A 22734-nucleotide genomic window follows, 5' to 3' on the forward strand; every position below is an offset into this window, starting at 1 on the left:
ATCCAGCTTGGATTCTATTCACATTTATACCACCACTATTATAGAACACAATTTTAAATATCTTTTTATGGAGGAAGGAGTTAATGAAAAAAAATACCTAGGGTCCTTAAAAGTTATAGTGCAACCCTGGCTTTTCATTCATCCAACCAGTAAATATTAATTAAGCTCCTACTGTTTTTCAGGCACTGAGCAAACAGATGTGAGCTCTGTTATTAGAGACTTTAGATGCTGTTAGACACGTAAACAAAGATATTGACAAAATGATTATAAGCTATGATATGATTTAAAAGAGGGGGCACCGAGAGAGATAACATTGGCAAGAAGGAGTCCTGCTTGCAGAGGTGGTGGTCAGATTTTCTGAGGAGTTGACATAATCTGAGTTGAAGGATAAGGAGCTAGTCATACACAGAGAAGCAGGAGGAGCATTCCAGCGTAATTCCCGGATGAGACTTGGGAATCTGTGCCATTGCTGTTTTCTGGATGCTGTTCATGAAGGAGCCCCTGGTTTTGGTGACATCCTTTTCAGATGACAAAACTAAAGCAATTTAGCCACAAGTTTTATGTCCTTCATTCAAGGGAAAACAGTGCATGAACTGGAGAAGTACAGGGATCTGCCAGGGGGGTTGGGGGGAAGAGTGAGTTCTACAGAGCATTGGAAGAGGCAGCATGGAACAAGGCATGATTGGCTAGGAGGTCTGAGATTTCTGATAGGGCTAGCGGGTCCCATCTCTTAGGGCAAGGGAAGCCAGCTAAAGCTGAGATGGAAGATTGGGATTGGTGTTTGTTAAGTTTCCTGGGTGGTGAGGTATTTCCTGTAAGTGCAGACTGACTTAGGTTTAGATCCATGATGTGGGCCAGGCCACTGGGGTGGCCTCCGTTTTGTGGGTCCCAAAGTATGAATTAATTGTATCATCCTCGAGCACAATTTAAGCTCTCTTATTTCCAAGGTTTTGTTCATACCACACCCTCTTCCTAAAATTTCTTCTCTGCCTCCCTTTTTCTACTTTTCAAAACCCAATTCATACTGCAAGGCCTAGTTCAAATGCCACCATCCAGCCACTGCCTCTAGAAGACCTCCTCTAACCATAGCAGCTGAAATGATCTTGGGCTCCTTTGAATCCCCAGCTCACTAGAGGGATTCAAAAATACGCTGCCTCTTTCTTTTATATCCCCCTTATCTATACTACTTGCCGGGACATTTCTTGTAGGTAAACATTGTTTCACAGATTAGCATTCCTTGAAATACCTCCATGGTGACCCTGACATAGTAGCAATTTAATGAAAATTTCTGGGTGCAGGAAAAGTGAATCATTCCAAGGCAGACTGTGTCTTAAAATTGTGTTCCTTTATTTCCTTTTGCATACCAGGAACCCTGATGTTGGCCATGAGACCTTGCACATTTAAAATGATGCTGAGAGTGGAGGAGAACAATAAGTGAACTCAGGAAGACATGATGGCTTCTGCAATGACACTCATAGATGAAATACAGAATCCAGCTCCAACACTTAGGATTGGAAACTAAGCACAAACAAGTAAGCAAGAAAAATGAGCGTATGTGTTGCAGGGGTGGGGTTGTGGGGGGTGTAGGCTTGGGGTGCTGGTGGGGAACGTTTGCCATAAATGTAAAGATTAAAATCTCCATGCTGCTGATGGGACAGAAATATAGGCTTTTTACATGAGGATTTTTCTGTTTTTCTTTTGTGTGCCTCTGTTAAAAAAAATTAATGGGAAGCCAGTCTCCAAAGATTTTTACACAATCTGGGAGTCCATGGGTAAGATTCAGAGCTTGGTGTTGTAGATGGTTCCCCAGCAGGCCATGGATGTAGATCAGAGCCCTTGTGGTGAACTGTCAGGCTGGGTAAAGCTGTAAACAACACGTTAATGGGCTTGGTGTGGAACAAGGCAGTGGACTAGTAGCACACTAGGGAGACCAGAAAACCATTCTCCTACAGAGCACATGTGTTTTAAAAATGTGTGTCATCTTTTTGGTTGCTGGCTTCTTAGAAGAATATGGCAAGCTGGAGATACTCCATTCTATCAGTCAGAACTGCGAAGGAATCAGAGCACAATGCCAAGGACAAAGTGAAAAATGAAATCAGAATAGCGGGAACTGAGCGGATGGACTGCGTCCCAGGAAAAGTTTTGACCAACTGGTTTTAAGTTTGAGTTTTAACAAGAAGTTAAGATGGGGAAGGATGGGGTAAAAATATCACCTCGTCTCTAAAGGATCAGAGTCAGTTATTGAAGCACTTTGGCTTAAGAAGTGATAAAGTATTGCTTGTGTGGTGAAAAAATGGGGGACAGGGGGAAGCCGAGCTTCCTTGGCCTGGGAAGTGATTCAGGCAGAGGGCCCCCAGGGCTCTACTTTAGGGACTCTGGCTTGGGCTGTGTCTTTTCTGTCCCCTGGTTGTCAGTTGTTCATTTTTTCAACAACTATTTATTGCTGGCATACTAGATGCAGATGCATAAAGTAGGCAAAAATCTCTTCCCTCATGGATCTTACTTTCTAAAGGATCAATATATTCTTATATTCCAAAGATTCTAAAGACAGTCTTTAGATAGAGTGTCAACTAACGATAGACAATAAAAAAATATGGAAGAAAATTCATAGTATGTCAGATGGTGATACGTGGTATGGAGAAAATAGCACTTGAGCTGGGACAACCATCTTGTGCCCTCAGATAGCAGTGCTCCTGGTCCTCAGCCTCAAACCAGGACTTAGACCCTCAGCTCCCCTGGTTCTCAGGTCTTCATAGCTGGATACAGCTATCCCACTGGCTTCCATTCTCCAACCTGCAGACAGCAGACAGTGGGACTTGTCCTCCATAATTGTGTGAGCCAATCCCTATAATAAATTTCCCCATATATATATGAAGGGTGTGCATATCCTATTAGTTCCATCACTCTGAAGAAACCTCACCCTGGATCATGACCCTTGTCTCCCCATTTTGCTCATCCGTTGGTGTAATGTCTTCTACCATCTGCTGCCAGCACTTCTCACCACCTCCCCTCTGAGACCCCATAGTCCAAGCCACCATCATCCCTCTTTCTCTTTTTTTAAAATCAGCTTCATTGAGATAAAATTGCATACTGTAAAATACACCTGTTATATATGTACAATTCAGTGATTTTTAGTAATCATCTAGTAGCAGAATTGTGTAACCATCATCACAGTTTTATAACATCTTTATCACCCTAAAACATTTCTTTATGTCTATTTGTGGTCACTTCTGCTTCCATTTTCAACCCAGGTAACCACTGCTCTGTTTTCTGTATCTATAGATTTGCCTTTTCTGGACATTTCAAATGGAATCATACAATATGTAGTGTTTTGTGTGTGGTATCTTTCATTTAGCATGTTTCTGAGGTTCATCTATGTTGTAGCAAGCATTGGTAGTTTTCTCCTTTTCACTGCTGAATAGTATTCCATTGCATGGACATACTACATTTGTTCATCGTTTCATTAGTTAGTGAAGGATTGTTTCAAGCTTTTGGCCATTGTGAATAATTTTGATATGAACTTTAATATGTAAATCTTTCTGTGGATATATGCCTATATTTCTCTTATGTAGATATCTGGATGTGGAATTACTAGGTCATAAAAATATATTTAATTTTATAAGAAGCCACCAAACTGTCTTCTAAAGTGGCTCTACCATTTTTCATTTCCACAGATATAAAGGTTCTAATTTTACCACATCCTCACCAATACGTGTTATCTGTCTTTTTGATTATAGCCATTGTAGTGGGGTATGGTAGTATCTCATTTTGGTTTTAAATTACATCTCCTGATGATTTAATGATGTCAAGCATCTTTTTATGTGCTTATGAGATCTTCCTCTATTTTCTTTGGTGAAACGTCTATTCAAATATTTGGGCCATTTTTATTCTTTTTTTTTTTTAATTTTATTTTTAGGGCCGTATCTGTGGCATATGGAGGTTCCCAGGCTAGGGGTCAAATTGGAGCTGTAGCTGCTGGCTTACACCACAGCCACAGCAATGCCAGATCTGAGCCATCTGCAGCCTACACCACGACTCATGGCAATGCCATATCCTTAACCCACTGAGTAAGACCACGGATCAAACCTGCATCCTCATGAATGCTAGTCAGATTCATTCTCGCTGAGCCACAATGGGAACTCCTTTGGCCATTTTTAAATTGGATTGTTTATCTTCCTATTATTGAGTTACATGAGTTATTTATATATTCTGGATATAAGTCCTTTATCAGACATATGATTTACATGCTTTTTCTCCCAGTTTGTGCTTTCCCCCTTTTATTTCCCTAATTATGCCTTTTACAAGAGCAAAAGTTTTGACTTTGATAAAGTCCAGTTTATCATTTTTTTCTCTTACAGATCATATTTTTGATGTCACATATAAGAACTCTTTGCCTAATCCAATGAGTGTCATTGCATTTTTTCCTTATGTTTTCTTCTAGAAATCTTATATTTGTACTTCTACATTAAGTCTGTGATCAATGTTGTGTATTTTTTGTGTATGCCGTGAAGTTAGTGTCTACATTTTTTATTTTTAATTTTTTTCCCCATACAAATGCCAACTGTCTCAGCCCTGCTTTTTGGAAAGACTGCCTTTCCCCTATTGAATTGCCTTTTTGTCAAAAATCAATTGACCGTAAATGTGAAAGTTTGTTTCTGGACTCTTACTTCTGTTCCATTGATCTATGTGATTGTCCGACACCAATATCACCTTGTCTTGATTGCTATACCTTTATGGTTAAGTTTGTTATTGGGCAATATAAGTTCTTTTTTCTTCTTTTTCAAGATTGTTTCAGATACTCCAGATTCTTTGCACTTTCATGTGCATTATAGACTGAACTTAATCAACTGACACAAAAAAAGCCTGATGGCAATTTTATAGGGATTATGTTAAATCCATAGATCATCCTGGGCAAATTACATCTTAATAATATTGAGTCCTCAATTCCTGAACATGGAATGTATCTCCATTTATTTAACAGCACTTTGTGGTTTTCAGGGTACAAGCCCTGTCTTGCACTTCCTTTGTTAACTTGATTCCTAAATACTTTATTCTCTTTGATGCTGTCGTGAATGAAATTCATTTCTTAATCTCATTTTTGGATTGTTCCTTGCTAACCTGTAGAAATACAATCGATTTTTGTACACTGATACTGTATCTTGTTTATTAGTTCTAATAGATATTTTAATGTGAGGATTTCTCAGAATTTTCTACATACAAGGTCATGTTGTCTATGAATAAAGTCAGTTTTACTTCTTCCATTCTAATTGGTATACCTTTAATTTTTTTCCTTGCTTTAGTAAACTGATTAGAACTTTAGTGCAATGTTGAATAGAAGGAGGAAGAGTGACCATCCTTGCTTTATTCCTAATCTTAGTGGAAAAACATTCACCCGTGAATCTCTTTGGGCATAACTTTGTCATTATGGGAAAGTTTTAAATGACAAACCAAATTTTTTTCCTTGTTATGGATCTATTCAGATTTTCTCTCTCTTCTTGAGTCAGTTTAGGTAATTGGTGTCTTTCTAGAAAATTTTTCCATTTTGCCTAAGTTGTCTAATTTGATAAAGAGTAGTAGTTCATAATATTCACTTATAATCTTTAATTTTTTGCAAGGATGGAAAGGGTTGCCACTGTTTTGCAGTGGAGGGAGGTGATTGGGAATTTATATCTTCTCTTTAAACTTCTTGGTCATTCTAGCTAAAGATTTATCAATTTTGTTGATCTTTTCAAGGAGCCAATTTTGGTTTCATTGCTTTTTTCTACTGTTTTTCTGTTTTCTACTCTACCCTTTGTTATTTCCTTGGTTATATGCTGTCGTGAATGGACAGCTTTAGATTTTGTTAGCTCTTCGATGTCTAGTTTCTTATGGTTGATGTTTAAGTTATTGATTTAAGATATTTCTTCTGTTCTAATGTAGGCATTTATAGCTACTTATTTCCCTCTAATTAGTGCTGTAGCTGCATCTCATAAATTTTGATATGTTGAATTTTCATTTTCATTCAGTTCAAAATATTTTTAAAAATTTCCTTCTGGTGTTTTTCTCTTCTTTGACAAGTGGGTTCTTTAAAAGCATTTTGTTTAATTTCCAAGTATTTAGTAATTCCCCAAACTTCCTTCTGTTGTTGACTTCTAACTTAATTGCATTGTAGTTAGACAACACACTCTGTATGATTTTAAACCTTTTAAATTCATTGAAACTTGTTTTGTAGCCTAACATATGCTCTACTCTAGAGAATGTTCTATGTGGGTTTGAGAAGAATGCCTATCTACTCTCATTGAGTGGAATGTTTCATTTCAATAAGGTCAAGTGTTCTTAAGTCTTCTATTTGCTTTCTGATTTTCTAATTGTTCTGTCAATTATTGAGAGCGGAGTACTATAATTTCCAACTATCATTTTTGAACACTATCATCCATTTTTTTAGGTTATTGTAATAATTTAGCCCTCCCTGTTTACCCTCCCTGCTTTATTTTTTTTCAGTAGGACTTATCATCATCTGACCTAGTGTGTATTGTACTTATATGCTAGAATATATAGGTCCCATGATGGTGGAGATTTTGTCATTTTTTTAATTAGTGCTGTATCTGTAGCCCCTGTAACAGAGCCTGACACATACCAGTCACTCATGTTATTTGCTGGATGAATAAATACATCACTGAACAAATAGTACCTGCTGTTCTCTTGGATGGGTGCAAAACTCCTCGACCTACCATTCGAAGGAGACCTGCAGTGGGTCCATACCAGTGGAATACTGAGATGGATTGGCCATAGGGAGAAACTCTCCCTCTCCCCTCATGTTTTTCCTTTGTGTTTATCTCTCCTTACATTTTCTAGACATCAAAGTAAGAGGACTTGACGACCAGGACTGGATATAGATCTTGAGAAAATAGGCTACTGTGCTTGATTTTGATCCAGGCTATTTGGCTGCCTTCTCCAAGCAAAGGAACTCTCTTGGCATCATGTGGCCCTGTGCAGCTCACTGGGGGTTAATTTCCAAGTGGAGAGGACAAGGAGGGGCTGAAATTCTAGAGTAATAAACAAAGCAGCTTTCCCCACATCTGTGCTTTTTCCTCCTTAACCTGAGAAAGGCAACCATCAAAAGCCGGTTCAAGTTGGATGTTCATGATTCCAGACAAACATCAGTCCGTCTTTGCATGATTGACACTGTCTACTCAGATGTATATCTTGATGTAGTTCTGAAATTTTGTTTATCCTGCTTTGAGGGGCTGTATTATACAAGAGGAGGAAAGAAAACCTAGCATGTAATATTTACTGAGCATTTGGCATATGAGAGCAAGATATTTTACATGTATCCAGTACATTATATATTTCATGTATCTATATGTTTAATCAGTTAAAAATAAAAGATTGAGGGAGTTCCTGTTGTGGCTCAGCTGAAATGAATCTGACTAGTATCCATGAGGTTGCAGGTTTGATCCCTGGCCTCACTTGGCAGGGTAAGGATCCAGTGTTGCCACGAGCTGTGGTGTAGGTCATAGGTGTGGCTTGGAGCCCACGTTGCTATGGCTGTGGTGTAGGCTGGTGGATGTAGCTTTGATTCAACTCCTAGCCTGGAAACTTACATATGCTGTGGATGCAGCCCTAAAAAGCACAAGTAAAATAAAATAAAAGATTGACTAATGCTTTACTTTTACTCATTAAATTTAGGCCCAAGTTTTGTAAACCATTCGTATAGGATGTGTATAACCAACTGGAGCTCAGCAGAAAGGTCTGGGCTGGAGACCACAGTTTGGGTATCATGTATAAATACATGATAATTAAAGCTATAGGGATGGATTATATGCTCTGGAGAGTGAGAAGAGGTGAGATCCTGGCTCAAAACTATGAGATATTTAATTTTTAATGGCTGAGTAGAAGATGATGAACCTGAAAAGGCAGAGAAGGAGCATCCAGAGAGGTCAGAGGAAAACTGGGAGGATGTTATATACAGGAAGGTATATGTCAGCTTTCTGAAAGCTTGCAATTCTCATGACACACCTTGCTTTGGAGACTCTAACTCCTAGTAATTACCTGTCATTTAATTAAAAATTATCATTAAATGGGTGATCCTGAAATTGTTCTTGACTCTAAATAAATACTCAGCCAGAGGTACCTACAATACTGGGAGGATGGAGATTTTTGCATTATTAAGATGCTGTGTCTTCATCAGAATTATTTAATTCTAATTCTTGCATCCCCCTCTAAGTGTGCAATATTCTTTCTTGATACCCTAGTGTGTGTCTATGGATTTTTGGCATTCTAGTGGTAAATTTGAATATTTAATGTAAGTGAAACATGATGACAGACATTGTACAAATAAAGTTGAATTATTTTTGCAGCTTTCTTAGGAATGAGATTATTTCTTATTTTTGAGTTTAATGCTTGTGACATTAAATTCCCAATGAATTTTTGTTTTATTAGCTTTAGACTCAGCAATAAATTTATTTTGTTCATTCACTCACTCACTCATCCATCAAATGTATGTTACATGCCCACTATATGCCAGACACTGGGTGTGTTACGACACATCAGGTGTGATTCTCAAGCTTTGGTATTCATTGGAACCACCTGAAAACTTGTTAAAAATACATATACCCCCAATGCCTACCCTCATAGTCAGTAGGTCCAGAGTAGTTTCTGGGAATCTCTGTTTAATAAACTCTCTGTGTGCTTCTGATACATAACAAAATTTGCGAACTATTGTTCTATGTGAAAAAATTGGTGAAAAACTTAAATGTAATAAAATGTAATAGGTGTTAAAGTATACACAGGGTAGAGTGAATATTAAATTTTATTATGTTTGTGTGTGTGTATATATAGCAGTAGACTGTACACTCAACAATATTATTGTAATTTTCAGCTATAACGGAATTTTCTGTTTGGGCTTTAAAGCCTTAGCAATGTGGTTTATTTTCATTAATATTATGGAAAATTTTAATGTCCTTATAAATGATCAAAAGAGAATGCTGTAAACATATAAATAGCATTATATCCATGCATATAACTTCCTCTGGTAATGAGGAAAGCATCTGGCAATTCCTTCTTAAACGGTAGGGAGCATGTTCCACGGCCATTACAGGACTAGTCCTCTCATAAATGAAAGGGTTCTGTCTTCTTTTCCCCCTTTGTCTCCTAGGCTCCTTTACCGCCTGTTGACACAAACAGCATTAGAGGATTCTTAGCAGTTTCTAAATCCCCAGCAACAGAGCAAAGTGCAAAACTCTGGGTCTTGCATTGAGGGAAACAAGCTTTCTTTTAAAGAATAATTGGCAGTTTCTTCTTAAAAGGAGGCACTCATTCACTGTGCCATTCACAAGGAAACTTAGGCTGTGAGGGATGGATCAACTCCACTTTTATTGTTGGGAATCTGCAATGTCCTTTGATGATAAGACTTAATAGGAAGGAATATAGACTAGAAGCAACTATTTAATAAATCTGATGCAACATAGAGTGAAAAATGCACAGGAAGTTTGAAAGAAGTCCTAGAATTTCTTCAAAATGGTGCTTCAAATTGTCTCCTTTTCTGTCAAAGTAGCTTCAAGAAGTGTGACATTCTTGAGTTTCCTCTCCTTCCGGGAACACCGATTAACCCCACTTCTAGCCTCCTTTGCTTTCTACCTATGGTCACATGACTAAGTTCTAGCCAATGGAATGTGAGTGGAAGTGATGTGGTATAACTTCTTCCAGGCTTGACTCATAACAAATTCCCACCATGGTTCTCCATGCACCTTTCTGTCTGCAGGATGGTGACGCCCAGGCAACCTTGAAAGCCTGGATTGAAAATTCCAGGGCCTCTGTCAGCCTGGGTTCCTGAATAAATATATAACCCCCCCACCCCAATGCCTCCCCATCCCAATGCCAATGGATTTCACTAGAGAGAGAGAGAGAAACTTTCACCCTGTTAAGCCTCTGAAATGTTGGGGGTTTGTTTGTTAGCCCACTTTAACTAATGCAGGATGTAAGAATGTAGGCAAGTCTGTACCAAAAGACCAGGTACTGCCTGTTATTTCTGGAGCCAGAGCCCTGAACATAGTCCTATAATCCTCTTGCAGAGGTTGCCTTTACCACTATCCTCACCGAGAAAATTCTGTAGAAAAGACTGCCCTGGGAGTTCCTGCTTTGGCTCAGCAGTCATGAACCTGACTAGTATCCATGAGGACATGGTTTTGATCCCTGGCCCCACTCAATGGGTTAAGGATTCCGACATTGCCATGAGCTGTGGTATAGGTCGCAGATGCAGCTCAGATCTGGCATTGCTGTGGCTGTGGTATATGCTGGCAGCTGCAGATCTGATTTGACCCCTAGCCTGGGGACCTCCATATGCTACAGATGCAGCCCTAAAAAAAAAAAAAAAAGAGTGCTCTGGCTCTAGAGGTTAGTTCTGTCAGGAGTATTCTAGTTCTACAAGGATATTTCAAAGCCAGCATTTCTCTTGGTCTTTGGGATGTGGTCTTAGCAGCATACGAAGTGTAAAATATACAGAAATTCCAATTCCAGATTTTGGAGATAACAGAATTGACTAGAAGGAAACCAGAGACACAGCCGCAATGGAGCATGACATGCATGCAGAGAGCCAGAGCACAGGACCAACTTGCAGGCCCCTTAACTGCACTTGCCACAGACTGGCAGTACTGTCATTAAAATTTAAGAAACAATGCTCCTGGTTTTTAAAAGTTTTACTGTATGGAAGTCAGATGGTGAATTTAACAGTGTTCAAAGTCCTAGTCCATACCAGTTATGAAAAGAGAGATTTGCCTTCTCTTTTAAGGTGATGACTGAGCCCCTTCCAAAGTGTCTTCTCCCTTCCACAGAAGCCAGCTTTTCACACGCCAACACCCAACCCACAGGGATTGCTTTCCACTGGGTAGCAATTTATGGCGTCACCCATTCCAAATACAATCTTAGTGAATATAGAAACTATTTAAGGAGTCCCATCGTGGCTCAGTGGTTAACGAATCCGACTAGGAGCCATGAGGTTGAGGGTTTGATCCCTGGCCTTGCTCAGTGGGTTAAGGATCTGGCATTGCTGTGAACTGATCCCACGTTGCTGTGGCTCTGGCGTAGGCCAGTGGCTCCAGCTCCGATTAGACCCCTAGCCTGGGAACCTCCATATGCCGCAGGAGCGGCTCAAGAAAAGGCAAAAAGACACACACGCAAAAAAACTATTTAAGTGTTTGCAACCTGACTTTATTTTTAATTTCAGCTTGGTTTTTATCCAAAATATTCTTCCAAGCCTCAAAGCTTTTAGCCATTTTAGGTACCTCTCTCCTTAGTCCATTAAATAAAATAGCCACCATCCAAGCAATAGTTATTCTGTACCAGGCACTGTGCATGGCCTTTATATACCTTATGTTCGTTAATCTTCACATGAGATGGGTATTATTATTATTATCCCATTTTGCATGTGAAAAAAACCGAGGCAGCGAAAGGTTAAATACCTTAACCAAGCTCACATGACCAGTAAGGAGCAAAACAAGGGTTCAAACCAGAGCCTTTATCGTTGTACTCTACTGCCTCTACTTCCATTTGATTTTTTGCTCATGGAAGACACTTCTTCGGAGAGTAGTTGATCCTTCAGAAAGACCAGTAAATCAATTCCAGTTCATCAGAATTTCTCTGCATTTTTTTTTTTTTTCCATTTCAGCACTTGTGGAATTTGGGAACCTCTTACCATGGTACCTGTGTTCACTCCTAGGTACCTCCCTTCTCTAAGTCTTAGCAGCTCTCTGGAATGGTGAGATCCTGGGGCTGTTGCCACAGTCTTCTGGAAAAGAGAAGCTTCTTGGCTCCAGCACACTCTTAAAGCTCGGGAGAAGAGCTGCACTGTGGGGCCAATCTGTCACTGTGTCTATATTTAGCACCATCTGCCAGGAATATTTCAAACTGCCTATTTTAGTACATGCTGTTTTGTGCAAATGCGACTGCTCCACCACTAGTTCGTGGGAAACCAAGGGCATTAAGTGGATTTTCTGGGGTTTTTTTTTCTTAAGTGTTGCAAGTCAGCCCTTCAGCCAACCTTCAAATGAGACATGGGAGAGGATGGAGGCAGGATTTTCCCAGGGTGTTAGCCCCAGGGGTCTACACTTTTAGTGGCTCAAAAGTAACCCGGGAGTGGCAGCTGCAGAAGAGGCAGAGGAGGTTCTGGTTGGGGGTGGGAGGTGGGGAGGGAAAAACATAAAAGGCCCAGACTTTTATACAGCACCCCCGAGCCAATGTGCTGACCAGGCTCATCTCAGAGCTCCCCCACTCCAGCTCCGTAAATCACTGGACAGACTCTTCTAGCCTTAACCAACCCCTCACAGCCTTCATGATTCATCTCATGAAAGACAAGGGCTCCCATTACTGAGGGCTTCCCTTGTGCTAGTTTTTAGCTTTGGTTTTTAAAAGCATCAGTTCATTTCTTCCATACAACATTCTTATGAGGGAGGTTCTATTTCTTTTTCCATTATGGTTTATCACAGGACACTGAATACAGTTCCCTGTATTGTACAGTAGGACCTTGTTGCTTATACATTCTGTGTATAATAGTTGATGCCTCTAATCCCAAACTCCCGCTCCATCCCTCCCTGACCCACCCTTTTAGCAACCACAAGTCTATTCTCTATGTCTTTGAGTCTGTTTCTGTTTTGTAGATAAGTTCATTTATGTCATATTTTAGATTCCATATGTAAGTGATATATGGCATTTGTCTTTCTCTTTCTGACTTCACTTAGTATGATAATCTCTAGGTCCATCCATGTTGCTGCAAATGGCATTATTTTATTCTTTTTATGGGAAAGTAATATTCCATTGTGTGTATACACCACACCTTCTTTATGCATTCATCTGACAGTGGACACTTAGGTTGCTTCTTTGTCCTGGCTTTTGTAAATAGTGCTGCTGTGAACATAGAGATGCATGTATCTTTTTGAATTATAATTTTGTCTGGATGTATGCCCAGGAGTGGGATTGCTGGATCAAATGGCAACTCTATTTTTAGTTTTTTCAGGAAGCTTACTGTTCTCCATAATGGCGCACCAATTTACATAGAGAGGTGCTATTCTTGGTTCCACCTTACAGCCAAGGAAACTGAGGCTTAGAGAGCCTCAGGGACTTGCAGAGTCAGAAGCCGAGCTTGGGCTCACTGAAGCCAGACCAGGGTCTTAACTATTGTTATCATATTGGCCAGATCTATATACCCTACCCATCCAGTCCCTCTGTTTTCTTCCCTTAGCAATAGAAAGGTATATTTTTTTCTTATTATTTCCACCTGAAGCTTATTTTCCAGACTCAGTACTTAACTACACTGGAGAGGTTCTGACCTTAGGTTTGTTATCCAGCCCCACTATGACTGTGTTGACTCCCCTAAAAACTTCTCCCTGTTTGGGCCCAGAAACAGCCCAGTGAGTTCTTGGTTTTGTCCTCACCCTTAAGTAAGAACTGTTTGGCTAAAGCAGTTGAGCAGCCATATGAGAGGTTGCCAAGCTACAGAGGTGCACAGAGATGTATGGAATATGGCTTTGTAGATGACAGGAGCTGCTGGAAAAGGAATTGCCATCAGGGAGTGGCATGGACCTGGAGCTGAGAAGACTTACAATGGACTGCAATTCATTAACCCAGCTGTTTTGGGTGACTTATTAATGTTTAGAGTGGCTGAATCCAGGCAAATTCTGAATCATGATAATAGGAAAATATTGAAATTGGGAGTTCACGCCGGGGCTCAGTGGTTAACGAATCCGACTAAGAACCATGAGGTTGTGGGTTCAATCCCTGGCCTTGCTCACTGGGATAAGGATCCGGTGTTGCTGTGAGCTGTGGTGTAGGTTGCAGACTTGGCTCGGATCCTTCATTGCTGTGGCTCTGGCGTAGGCTGGCGGCTACAGCTCCGATTGGACCCCTAGCCTGGGAACCTCCATATGCCGCGGAAGTGGCCCAAGAAATGGCAAAAAGACAAAAAAAAAAAAAAAGAAAGAAATATATATGTACTTTTTCTAAGCACAATTCCTGAGGATGACCAGTTTTCATCAAATCACCCTAGGATGAAGATCAGAAGGGGTGGTGAGTCTAGTCATTGGGAAGCAGAAAGACTGACAAATGTGAGTAGTACAGAATAGAGATGAGAAATCAGATCTTTTAATAGACAGTACCATATCCCATCTGTTTCAGTTGTTTGTTCCTATATAACAAGCCACCCTTGGGAGTTCCCATTGTGGTGCAGTGGAAACAAACTCAACCCATATCCATGAGGATGCTGGTTCAATCCCTGGCCTTGCTCAGTGGGGCAAGGATCTGGCGTTGCCTTGAGTTGTGGTGTAGGTTGCAGATGAGGCTCGGATCTGGCGTTGCTGTGGCTGTGGTGTAGGCTGGTAGCTGAGGCTCTGATTCGACCCCCTAGCATGGAAACGTCCATATGCCACAGGTGCGGCCCTAAAAAGTGAGAAGAGAAAAGAAAAAAAGCCAAACCACCTTAAATTTAATGGCTTAAAATAAGAACAATTATTGTATTATGATCTCCCATGGATGTGGGGCTCTATCTGTTCTGACTGGGGTCTTTCCTTCGCTTGCAGGTGGACAACGGTTGGGACACAAGTTATCTCAAAGGCTTCCTCACATGTCTGGAAGTTGGTGTTGGCTGTCAACTGGGACCTTAGCTTAGCTGTGTGTCAGGCCATCTAGTCATGGTCTGTCCATGTGACCTGAACTTCCCCATAGGAAATGAACTGTGTTCCCAGAGGGGGAGACTCAAGAGAATGAGGCAAACACTGTATCACCTTTTATGACCTACTCTTAGAAGTCACATAGTGCCACAGCATAGTCCCATCATGGTCACAGGCCACACCAGATTCGAGAGGAGATAATATAGACACATTCCTCCAAGGGAGGAGAATCAACATCAATTTGTAAGAGGGGCATGGGAGATGGGATATATATTGTGGTGGTTATCTTGGAAAGATACGGGCTTCCACACTGGTTACAATGGACTTGGGAAGAGCTTGGATCTTGGAAGAAGCTGGATGAGGTCCTATAGCCAGTATTGAGTGCCCCCTAGAGGGCTGGAAGGACAGTGCAGGACCCAGACGCCAAGCAGTTCCTTCTTAGGTTCAACAGGTGTTCAGTGGGTACTTCTCATGTGACAGAAACTGGGGGTACAGCAGTGAGCAAGAGACAAGTCCCCAGCCTTTATGAAGTGTATGTCCTGGTGAGAACGTAATGAACAACTGCCCAAGTAAATACAGAAGTGCCATGAGGAATTCTAACACCGGGTGAGAAGATGACAGCATTGGGCAGGGGCGTCTACTTTAGATAAAGAGCTTTAGAGGTGACTTCTCTGAGGTGGGGACATTTGAGTAGAGACCTAAATGGACAGCGTGAGTGAAGTCTGCAGACATTCCAGCCTGAGGGAGGAGCAAGTGCAAAATTCCTGCAGGGGGCTGACCTTGGTGTCTTCAAATTATAACCGGAAGCCTTGTGGCTCTCATGAAGGGAAGAAGCTGGAGAAGGGCAGGAAATGAAGTGTGAGAAGTTTCCAGTAGTTTGTGCTTAATTGGGAGCAAAATCTATTACAGAACATTGCTTTTGTGGATGTTTGTTTCCCTGGGTTTTAAGGTAGAAGAACAAATCCTCCTCATTAGAAAGTAGCCACCATGAATATGTTTCCTGTTTTCTAAGCGTAAATGACCATGTTTCCATTTGGGGCAGAGCTGATGAATTCAGATTTTAGAAAACATCTCTGACATGAATGTAGAAGCATCTGGCAACCCTCAGGGTAACTTCCCACCACTTCCCACAGCCCGTCTGGTCTTTGTCAGGGCATCTTCCTTGTCAGAGTATGACAGTGACAGAAGAGCCTGATGCTGATGCTGTGGTTCAGCAGCCACCCTCTCTTTGCACACATGATACTGTCAGAACACAGACTCGTAAATTAGGGTAGTGGTGGCCTCTCCCTTTGTCGTGAATAAGTTATCTGCTCTTTGATTCCGCTAGTGTTCTGTGACTGACGTTGTTTTTACTGTAACTCTCTCATAGCAAGATGATTAATATGTTCTATAATCTCTAGCATCAGTTCCCAAATTTATTTGATCGACACCCCTGTAGTAGTGCTCTGTTGCTGCTGTAACAAAGGAGCACACACTCAACAGCTTCACCAACACAAATGTATCATCCTATAGTCTATGGATCTGAAGTCTGATGTGGGTCTCTACAGGATAAAATCAAGGTGTCAGCAGGGCTGTGCTCCTTTCTGGAGGCTCAAGGGGAAGATCCCTTTCCTTGGTCATTCTGGTTCCTGGCAAAATTGAATTCCTTGTGGTTATAGGACCAGGGTTTCCATTTTCTTGCTGGTTGAGGGCCATTCTCTGCTTGTAACGGCTGCCAAAATTATTTGTCTCATGGCCCCTTCTTCTTCTTTCTTTTTTTTTTCTTTTTTTTCTTTTTAGGGCCTCACCCGTGGCATATGGAAGTTCCCAGGTTAGGGGCTGACTCAGAGCTGCAGCTGCCGGGCTATGCCACAGCCACAGCAACGCTAGATCTGAGCTGCCTCTGAAACCTATACCACAGTTCATGGCAGTGCTGGATCTTTAATGCACTGAGCGAAGCCAGGGATCAAACCCACATCCTCATGGATACTAGTCAGGTTCATAATCTACAGAGCCACAGTGGGAACTCCCTCATGGCCCCTTCTATCTGCAAAGCCAGCAATGGAAGTCAAGTCACTTTCACATCTTGAATTTCTCCTCCATCTTCTTCTGTATCATCTCTCTCTGACCACAGCCAGGGAAGATTTTCAGCTTTTAAGAGCTCGTGTGATTAGTGTGGGCCCACCTGGAAAATCCAGGATGTTCTTTCTATCTCAAGATCCGTACCCTTAGTCACACCTACAGAGTTCCATTTACCATGTAAGGCAACGCAGTCACAGCTTCTACGGATGAGGGCGCGGACATCTTTGGGAGAGTCATTACCTATCACAACCTCCATTCCCCAACCTCCCTTAACCTCGAGCCTGATGGAAAACAGCTTGGGAAGCACCGCGGTAGAGTTTTCCAGAGGGCCGAATCCTAGACAGGAAAGAAATGAATTCTTTAGGGGCCATTACAGCAGCCAAACCAGGTGAGGTTGGATTCCTCCCCGTGGTTGGGGTGGGTGAGCAGAGGAATAAGGTTTCGGTGATGGGTTTCCCTTCTTACTTGGCTGATGGTGAGTCGGGTAGATTTTCTGATCGGGCTGATCTGTCAAGAACTTCTGCCTCTAATGTCAGAAAGGGGAGGAGGGGACAGTTATGGCAGCAGGTGCTTTTCATAATCACCTTGTGTAATGGTCACGCTAACTTGTGAAGGTGAACCTCCGTGCATTTGAACCTTCGTGAGGTGGATTCATTTGGTGAGTCACCTGGGTCCCCTTTACTGCACTGGGGCACCCACCCTGCAGAGGCGGTGATCTAACAGCTCCCAGCTCCCTCCTTCTCTAGAAGTTACCCTTACAGCTGATGGGAGCTGCCTCAGCCTACGCCCCCGGGCATTCTGTCTCCCAACCCCCTTCCAACACACCCATACACCCTCCACCCTCCCACCACAGAAGGCTGGCCCCTTGCCTCATGGTGGGGACATTCCTGGGAGATCTTAATGTTCCAGAGTCCTCTGTGGATCAAATCTGGACTTCTTCCTTGTTGGACTCTTTTCCATTCATTTTTCTCCTTCCTTTCCCCCCTTACAAGTTTTTCCTGTATAAATTGATAAATTACATGTCCTCCAAACCCTGCCTCAGGCTCTGCTTCCAAAGAACCCAACCTAAGATGTGATTAAAATTAATTCAAGGAGTTCCCGTTGTGGCGCAGTGGTTAACGAATCCGACTAGGAAACATGAGGTTGCGGGTTGGGTCCCAGCCCTTGCTCAGTGGGTTAACGATCCTGTGTTGCCGTGAGCTGTGGTGTAGGTTGCAGACACGGCTCGGATCCCGCATTGCTGTGGCTCTGGCGTAGGCCGGCGGCTACACCTCCGATTCGACCCCTAGCCTGGGAACCTCCATGTGCCGCGGGAGCGGCCCAAGAAATGGCAAAAAAAAAAAAAAAAAAGACAAAAAAATAAAATTAATTCAAATATTGGGAACCATAAAATGGAGGCCACCCCAGTGCAGGGACTCACATCACAAACCTAAACATAAGTCGACCCCCACTCAGAGGAAATGCTTCACTGATAAGGAAACCTAACAGGCACTAATCACATTCTTCCAACTCAGCCTCAGCTGGCTTCCCTTACTCTAGAAAATAGGACCTGCTAGCCTTAGGAACTCCTGGGCCTCCTAACCAATCACGCCCTATTCCTTGTTGCCTCTTCTAATGCTCTGTAAAACTCGCCCTTGCCCCAAATCCCTCTGGAAAAGTGCTTCACTGCTTATGAGGCACTGAGCTCCCCCAATCCATAGCTCTCTAATTCTGTAGTCCTTGCTTTTTGCAGGTTCCTGGCCTAGACTCAGCACCAAGAAAAGAGCGGGAGAAAATGTCCCTGGCGCCCCAGGTGCATGCCCTTTTCCAGGTATGTGCTTGAATAAATCAAATCAAGCTTGATTGTTTCTTTGCAGAAGTGGAGGTGGGAATTCATGTAGGATTCTAAAAACTCAGTTTGGAGGGAAGGACAAGAACTGAGAGTTGAGAATAAGTTTGAATTCAATGGTCCCAAGGAGCTCACAGTGTAAGCTCCTTGGGGGGCAGGGACTGGTCCTTCACAGGCATACTGCATGCCTGTGCCCAGCACAGGAGCTGACATGTGGCACAGCTGCAGCTTGTTGAATCAGCATGTGAATGAAGTAGAGAGAAGCAGTAGCAGGTGAGGTCACTGTAAGTCAGGAGGTTAAGCTAGGAGAAAGTTGGGGGAAAGAGAATCTGTTCTTTGTAACACAAAGGACAAAGGGTCCTTTGCACCCTTCCAAGATCTTCTCTGATGACTTTACTTTTCCACAGAACCTGCCTGTAGTTCCAGAAGCTATGGACTCAGGCCCTCACCTGGAAAGTGGCACTTCCGGTCAGCTCTTCCTCCTTTCCTGCCAGGATGGAGGACCAGCAGCCTGCTCCTTAACCTAGAACAATGCCCAGCCCTTCAGAGATCTAGTGGATGCCTAAATTAGACTTAAATTATTTTTATTAATGTTATTTAAATTTGTACAAAAAAACAGATATTAAACCATTTTCTTTTAGTGCTTACATAAGACTAAAACACATTTAGGTCACAGAACCAGTAAAGTTAGAATTAATAATATTAATGAAACATGATATGATATTGTTTTCCTAAAACCAAGTCTCTATTCAAAACATAATGTCCTAACTGTCCAAGCCCAGCTCTTTCCCATTCAGCCCATCCGTGTCACCCTGGGCCAGGAGCAGACATCCTCTCTTTGTGAGCTCAGCTTTTCTCTTTTCCTACCACTTCTAAACTAACTTTTGGATAAAATGCACTCTGTCGTGTTTTACCTTCCAGCAGATGCAAACATATTTATATGTTAAGTCCACCTGTTTCTCATTAGAGGAAAATAAACAAAGTCGCTCTACTTGGCATTACTGTGATCCCAGGTGTAAACGTGGGGGCCGCAGTTATGCACTGACTGTGGGTTATACTTTGGATAATCACATAATTTAGAGTGTATTCACTTATAAGGGTATGTATTATATTAGAATATATGCACTTATAAGGGTATATATTATATTTATTACATACCCATTAAACATATGTTTGTATGTGTGTGCATATATGTATATGAGATAATTATCAAATTTTAGTTTTAAAAAAAGTAAAACATTCTCAGAAAATGTGTGGCCCCTTGAGGAACAACACTGTTTCAGGTACAACCTGGTCTGGAATGCCACCTCTCTGTAGGCGGCCTTATTTCTCCTTCTGCTGTACCTGTACGTTTGGTCATGTCCACCAAGAAATAAAATTAATTTTCTTTACCTCCCCTGCTTGCATATCCAACCATTATCCTTACTGATTCATCTAGAACTGCCAATCAGCTACATTTATTGAGCATTTATCATAACTACTCTTTGACTTTATAAGAACTCTGCAAATAGGTAGTAGTATTAATATTATTGTTGTTATGATTCCGATTTGAAAATGAAAAATCTGGAGCTCAGTGAGTTTGAGGCTTAGCTCAAAGCATAATTAATTGCATTGGAGGCAAGGCTTTGATTCAGTTCTGCCTGACCTCAGATCCCACATTCTTCTTCTTCACGGGATCTCCAGGGTGTTGAAAAGCACACGACACAGAATAGGTACTCAGACTAGGTACTCGATAAATATCCCCTGAATGAATACAGTATCAATGAACTGTTTCCACTGTGCCAGCTGCCTCTATTCACAGCCTGCAGGAATTGGTCTCAGGGATAGACCTGATCTTGGGTGGGTATGAGGGGGCCACAGCAAGAAGCAGGATCTCAGTTCCCTGATCAGGGACTGAACCATGAGATCACAAGGGCTAATGGCTACGAGCATGGCTTTGGATCTTACCTGCTTTGGAGATGGAATTCAACAAGCAGATGCAAAGGAGCAAGGCACGGAAAGTGTTAGGAGAGATGTGTGCAGAGAAAGCACGAGTGGGCTCAGAGAAAGAGAGTGCGCCGTGCACTTTGGGGGTGGTTTAAATCACTTATATGAAGGCCGTTTTTCCAGGCCTCCTGGCCAGTGATCTTGCTTTGTCTGGCTCTGAGTCCACATTTGGTCTCACTCAGAGCCCTCCCCTGTGTGTGCACATCTTTTAGCCAAGACTGATTGCAGGGAGAGGGTCTCTGGGAAGTTGACAGAATGTCTTATGATCTAGCGCCCCCTTCTCTGAGGATCCTACATGTATAGCTGCATGTGTAGCTTGAGGGGTCTTCTTAACCTCAAGAATGAGAAATATGTGGTCTCTTTATCTTTTATCCAAGCAGGACTCAGCTCCTCCTTACTGCCACCATAATCTTTATCTTCAAGTATCTGTCCACAGGGGACAGGACCAGCTGCTCGGCCTGGGGCGCATCTATCTCATGCCTCAGACCCTGTATATTGCTTCTTTGCAGGCAGCAAGGCCCTGCAGTGTAGAAGCTAAGGATCCTTACCCCAGGATCCCCGTCATGCCTGCCACATAGTAGGTGCCCGGAGATGTATTAATATAAATTGGCTTGAGCTCTTAGACAGTCATGACCCAGCTTGGGATCTTTTTTCAAGGTTAATGTAGAGGTAGAAGAAAGACCTGGAGGAAGAGTGTGTTTCTGATGCCTTGCACTGCCAGCAGCCTTGGAAAAGCAATGGGAAGCTTTGACAACTTCTTTCTGAGGCAGGACTCCAAGCCCCACTATGTAATGTAGGCAAAAGCATGTGATTCAGAGAGCAGCATGCCAAGTTCAGAGTCACTGAAGCAAGTGGTGTAAATGATGAAATTTAAAAGACAGAGACCTTTTTAGAAAAAGCCAGGGTGCACAGAAGTGACAAGCATTGCAAGCTGGGTTTGGGTGGAAGTGACAAATCTTCCCCATGCCCCTGCAGGAGGGCCTTGGAGAGTGGCTTTTAAAATGCTCTTTTAAGTCACTGAAGGAGTGGTCTGTAGGATCAGCAAAGGCTGGGAAGTTCCTCGTGATCATCTGCAGCATAACTGAGGTTCCTGCATTCTTTCTGCCCAGGCGGTTCCCCAGGTCAGACAAAATACGCTGGGGCTCACAGTTTGTCTTTGCATTTCCCCCTCCTTGCTGCCCCTTTTCTTCTGCTCTTCCAAAATCACCAGGCTTTACTGCCCCTCATTCAACAAGAAACTTTCTTTTCCTCTGAGACTGTTTACAGCTCCCTCTCCGTGCATTTTTCCAGCCAGTGGGCACCGGGCCAGTGGCCCCGAGCAGCAGGCAGCTTGACCTGTGGGTGTTCTCTCCTCAGCTACTTGTCTGAGGGGTGCAGGCAGGGCCTCCTAATGCTTCTGGAGGAGTCCCCAGAGGTCTGCTGAATTGCAGGGGGGTTTCCAAGGCTGGCGCATCTTTCCCTCCCTCACCAGGGGGCAGGGGAGGGGAAGGAACTGACCGTTGTGCACAACCATCCGTGCCAGACATTGGCCTTAGCTGGAATTCTCACCACCACTTGGCAGGCTCCATTCTATCCTCTCCTGGCAGATCAGGGACCCCAGATGTGCCAGAGGACACGCCTAGGATGTTGGAGAGCCAGAGCCCAAGCTCTGTTCACTTGAGCATGCTGGACGGGCTTTGGCTTCTCCCCAACACCCCCACGCGCAGAAGGGAGCTTGCTCTCACTCTGTCCCTGCCCGCCGCTGATTCATGCAGGAATTAATAAACTCGGGATTTGAAAAGTTTCATTCTCCTGCTCTTCTCAGATACACTTCAGTTCCAAACAGTGTTCATTCCTGCCAGATTCTCCAACATCCTTCCAATTTTGTGCAACGTTATCACTTCTAATAAGTTCATTTTGTCCCATTTCTGACTAAGTATGATTTCATTTTATTCCATTTTAAGGCATGTATGCAAATTCAGAAGCCAAAAAAAAAAAAAACACCTGTCACCCTGACTTTTGAGTCAGAAAATGCAACCCCTCTCTCATGTCACACCAGGTCTGCATTGTGTCTGTGGCAATCCCTGTACCATAGTTCTCCTTTTAGCAGCCTGTTTTTTTTTGTTTTGTTTTCTTTTGTTTTGAAGGAGGAAGTTCTCTGTTTCAGGCCCTGGAAGAACTGTTATGTATTCCTCATTGCAGGCACAGCCCCAGAATATTCCAGCCCCTTCTCCAAACAGGTTC

At 42.5% G+C, this 22734-nt stretch overlaps 1 long non-coding RNA gene across 3 annotated transcripts in view; it reads left to right on the forward strand.

The window, feature by feature from the left end:
* The window catches only part of LOC125111681 (uncharacterized), a 36984-nt gene extending 17332 nt beyond the window's left edge, over positions 1 to 19652 (forward strand). The window contains exons 4-7 of one of the 3 annotated variants that reach the window (XR_007130915.1): positions 1368 to 1532; positions 14547 to 15242; positions 18430 to 18507; positions 18933 to 19652. This is a non-coding gene — a long non-coding RNA (uncharacterized LOC125111681). Of the gene's footprint in view, positions 1 to 1367; positions 1533 to 2004; positions 3255 to 14546; positions 15243 to 18429; positions 18508 to 18932 lie in introns of those variants that run through there. The other 2 variants (XR_007130916.1, XR_007130917.1) reach the window with 2 other exon arrangements.
* Positions 19653 to 22734: the final 3082 nt, after the last annotated feature.

Source organism: Phacochoerus africanus, chromosome 11, assembly GCF_016906955.1.
Source record: "Phacochoerus africanus isolate WHEZ1 chromosome 11, ROS_Pafr_v1, whole genome shotgun sequence".
In the NCBI taxonomy this organism is placed as follows: domain Eukaryota; kingdom Metazoa; phylum Chordata; class Mammalia; order Artiodactyla; family Suidae; genus Phacochoerus; species Phacochoerus africanus.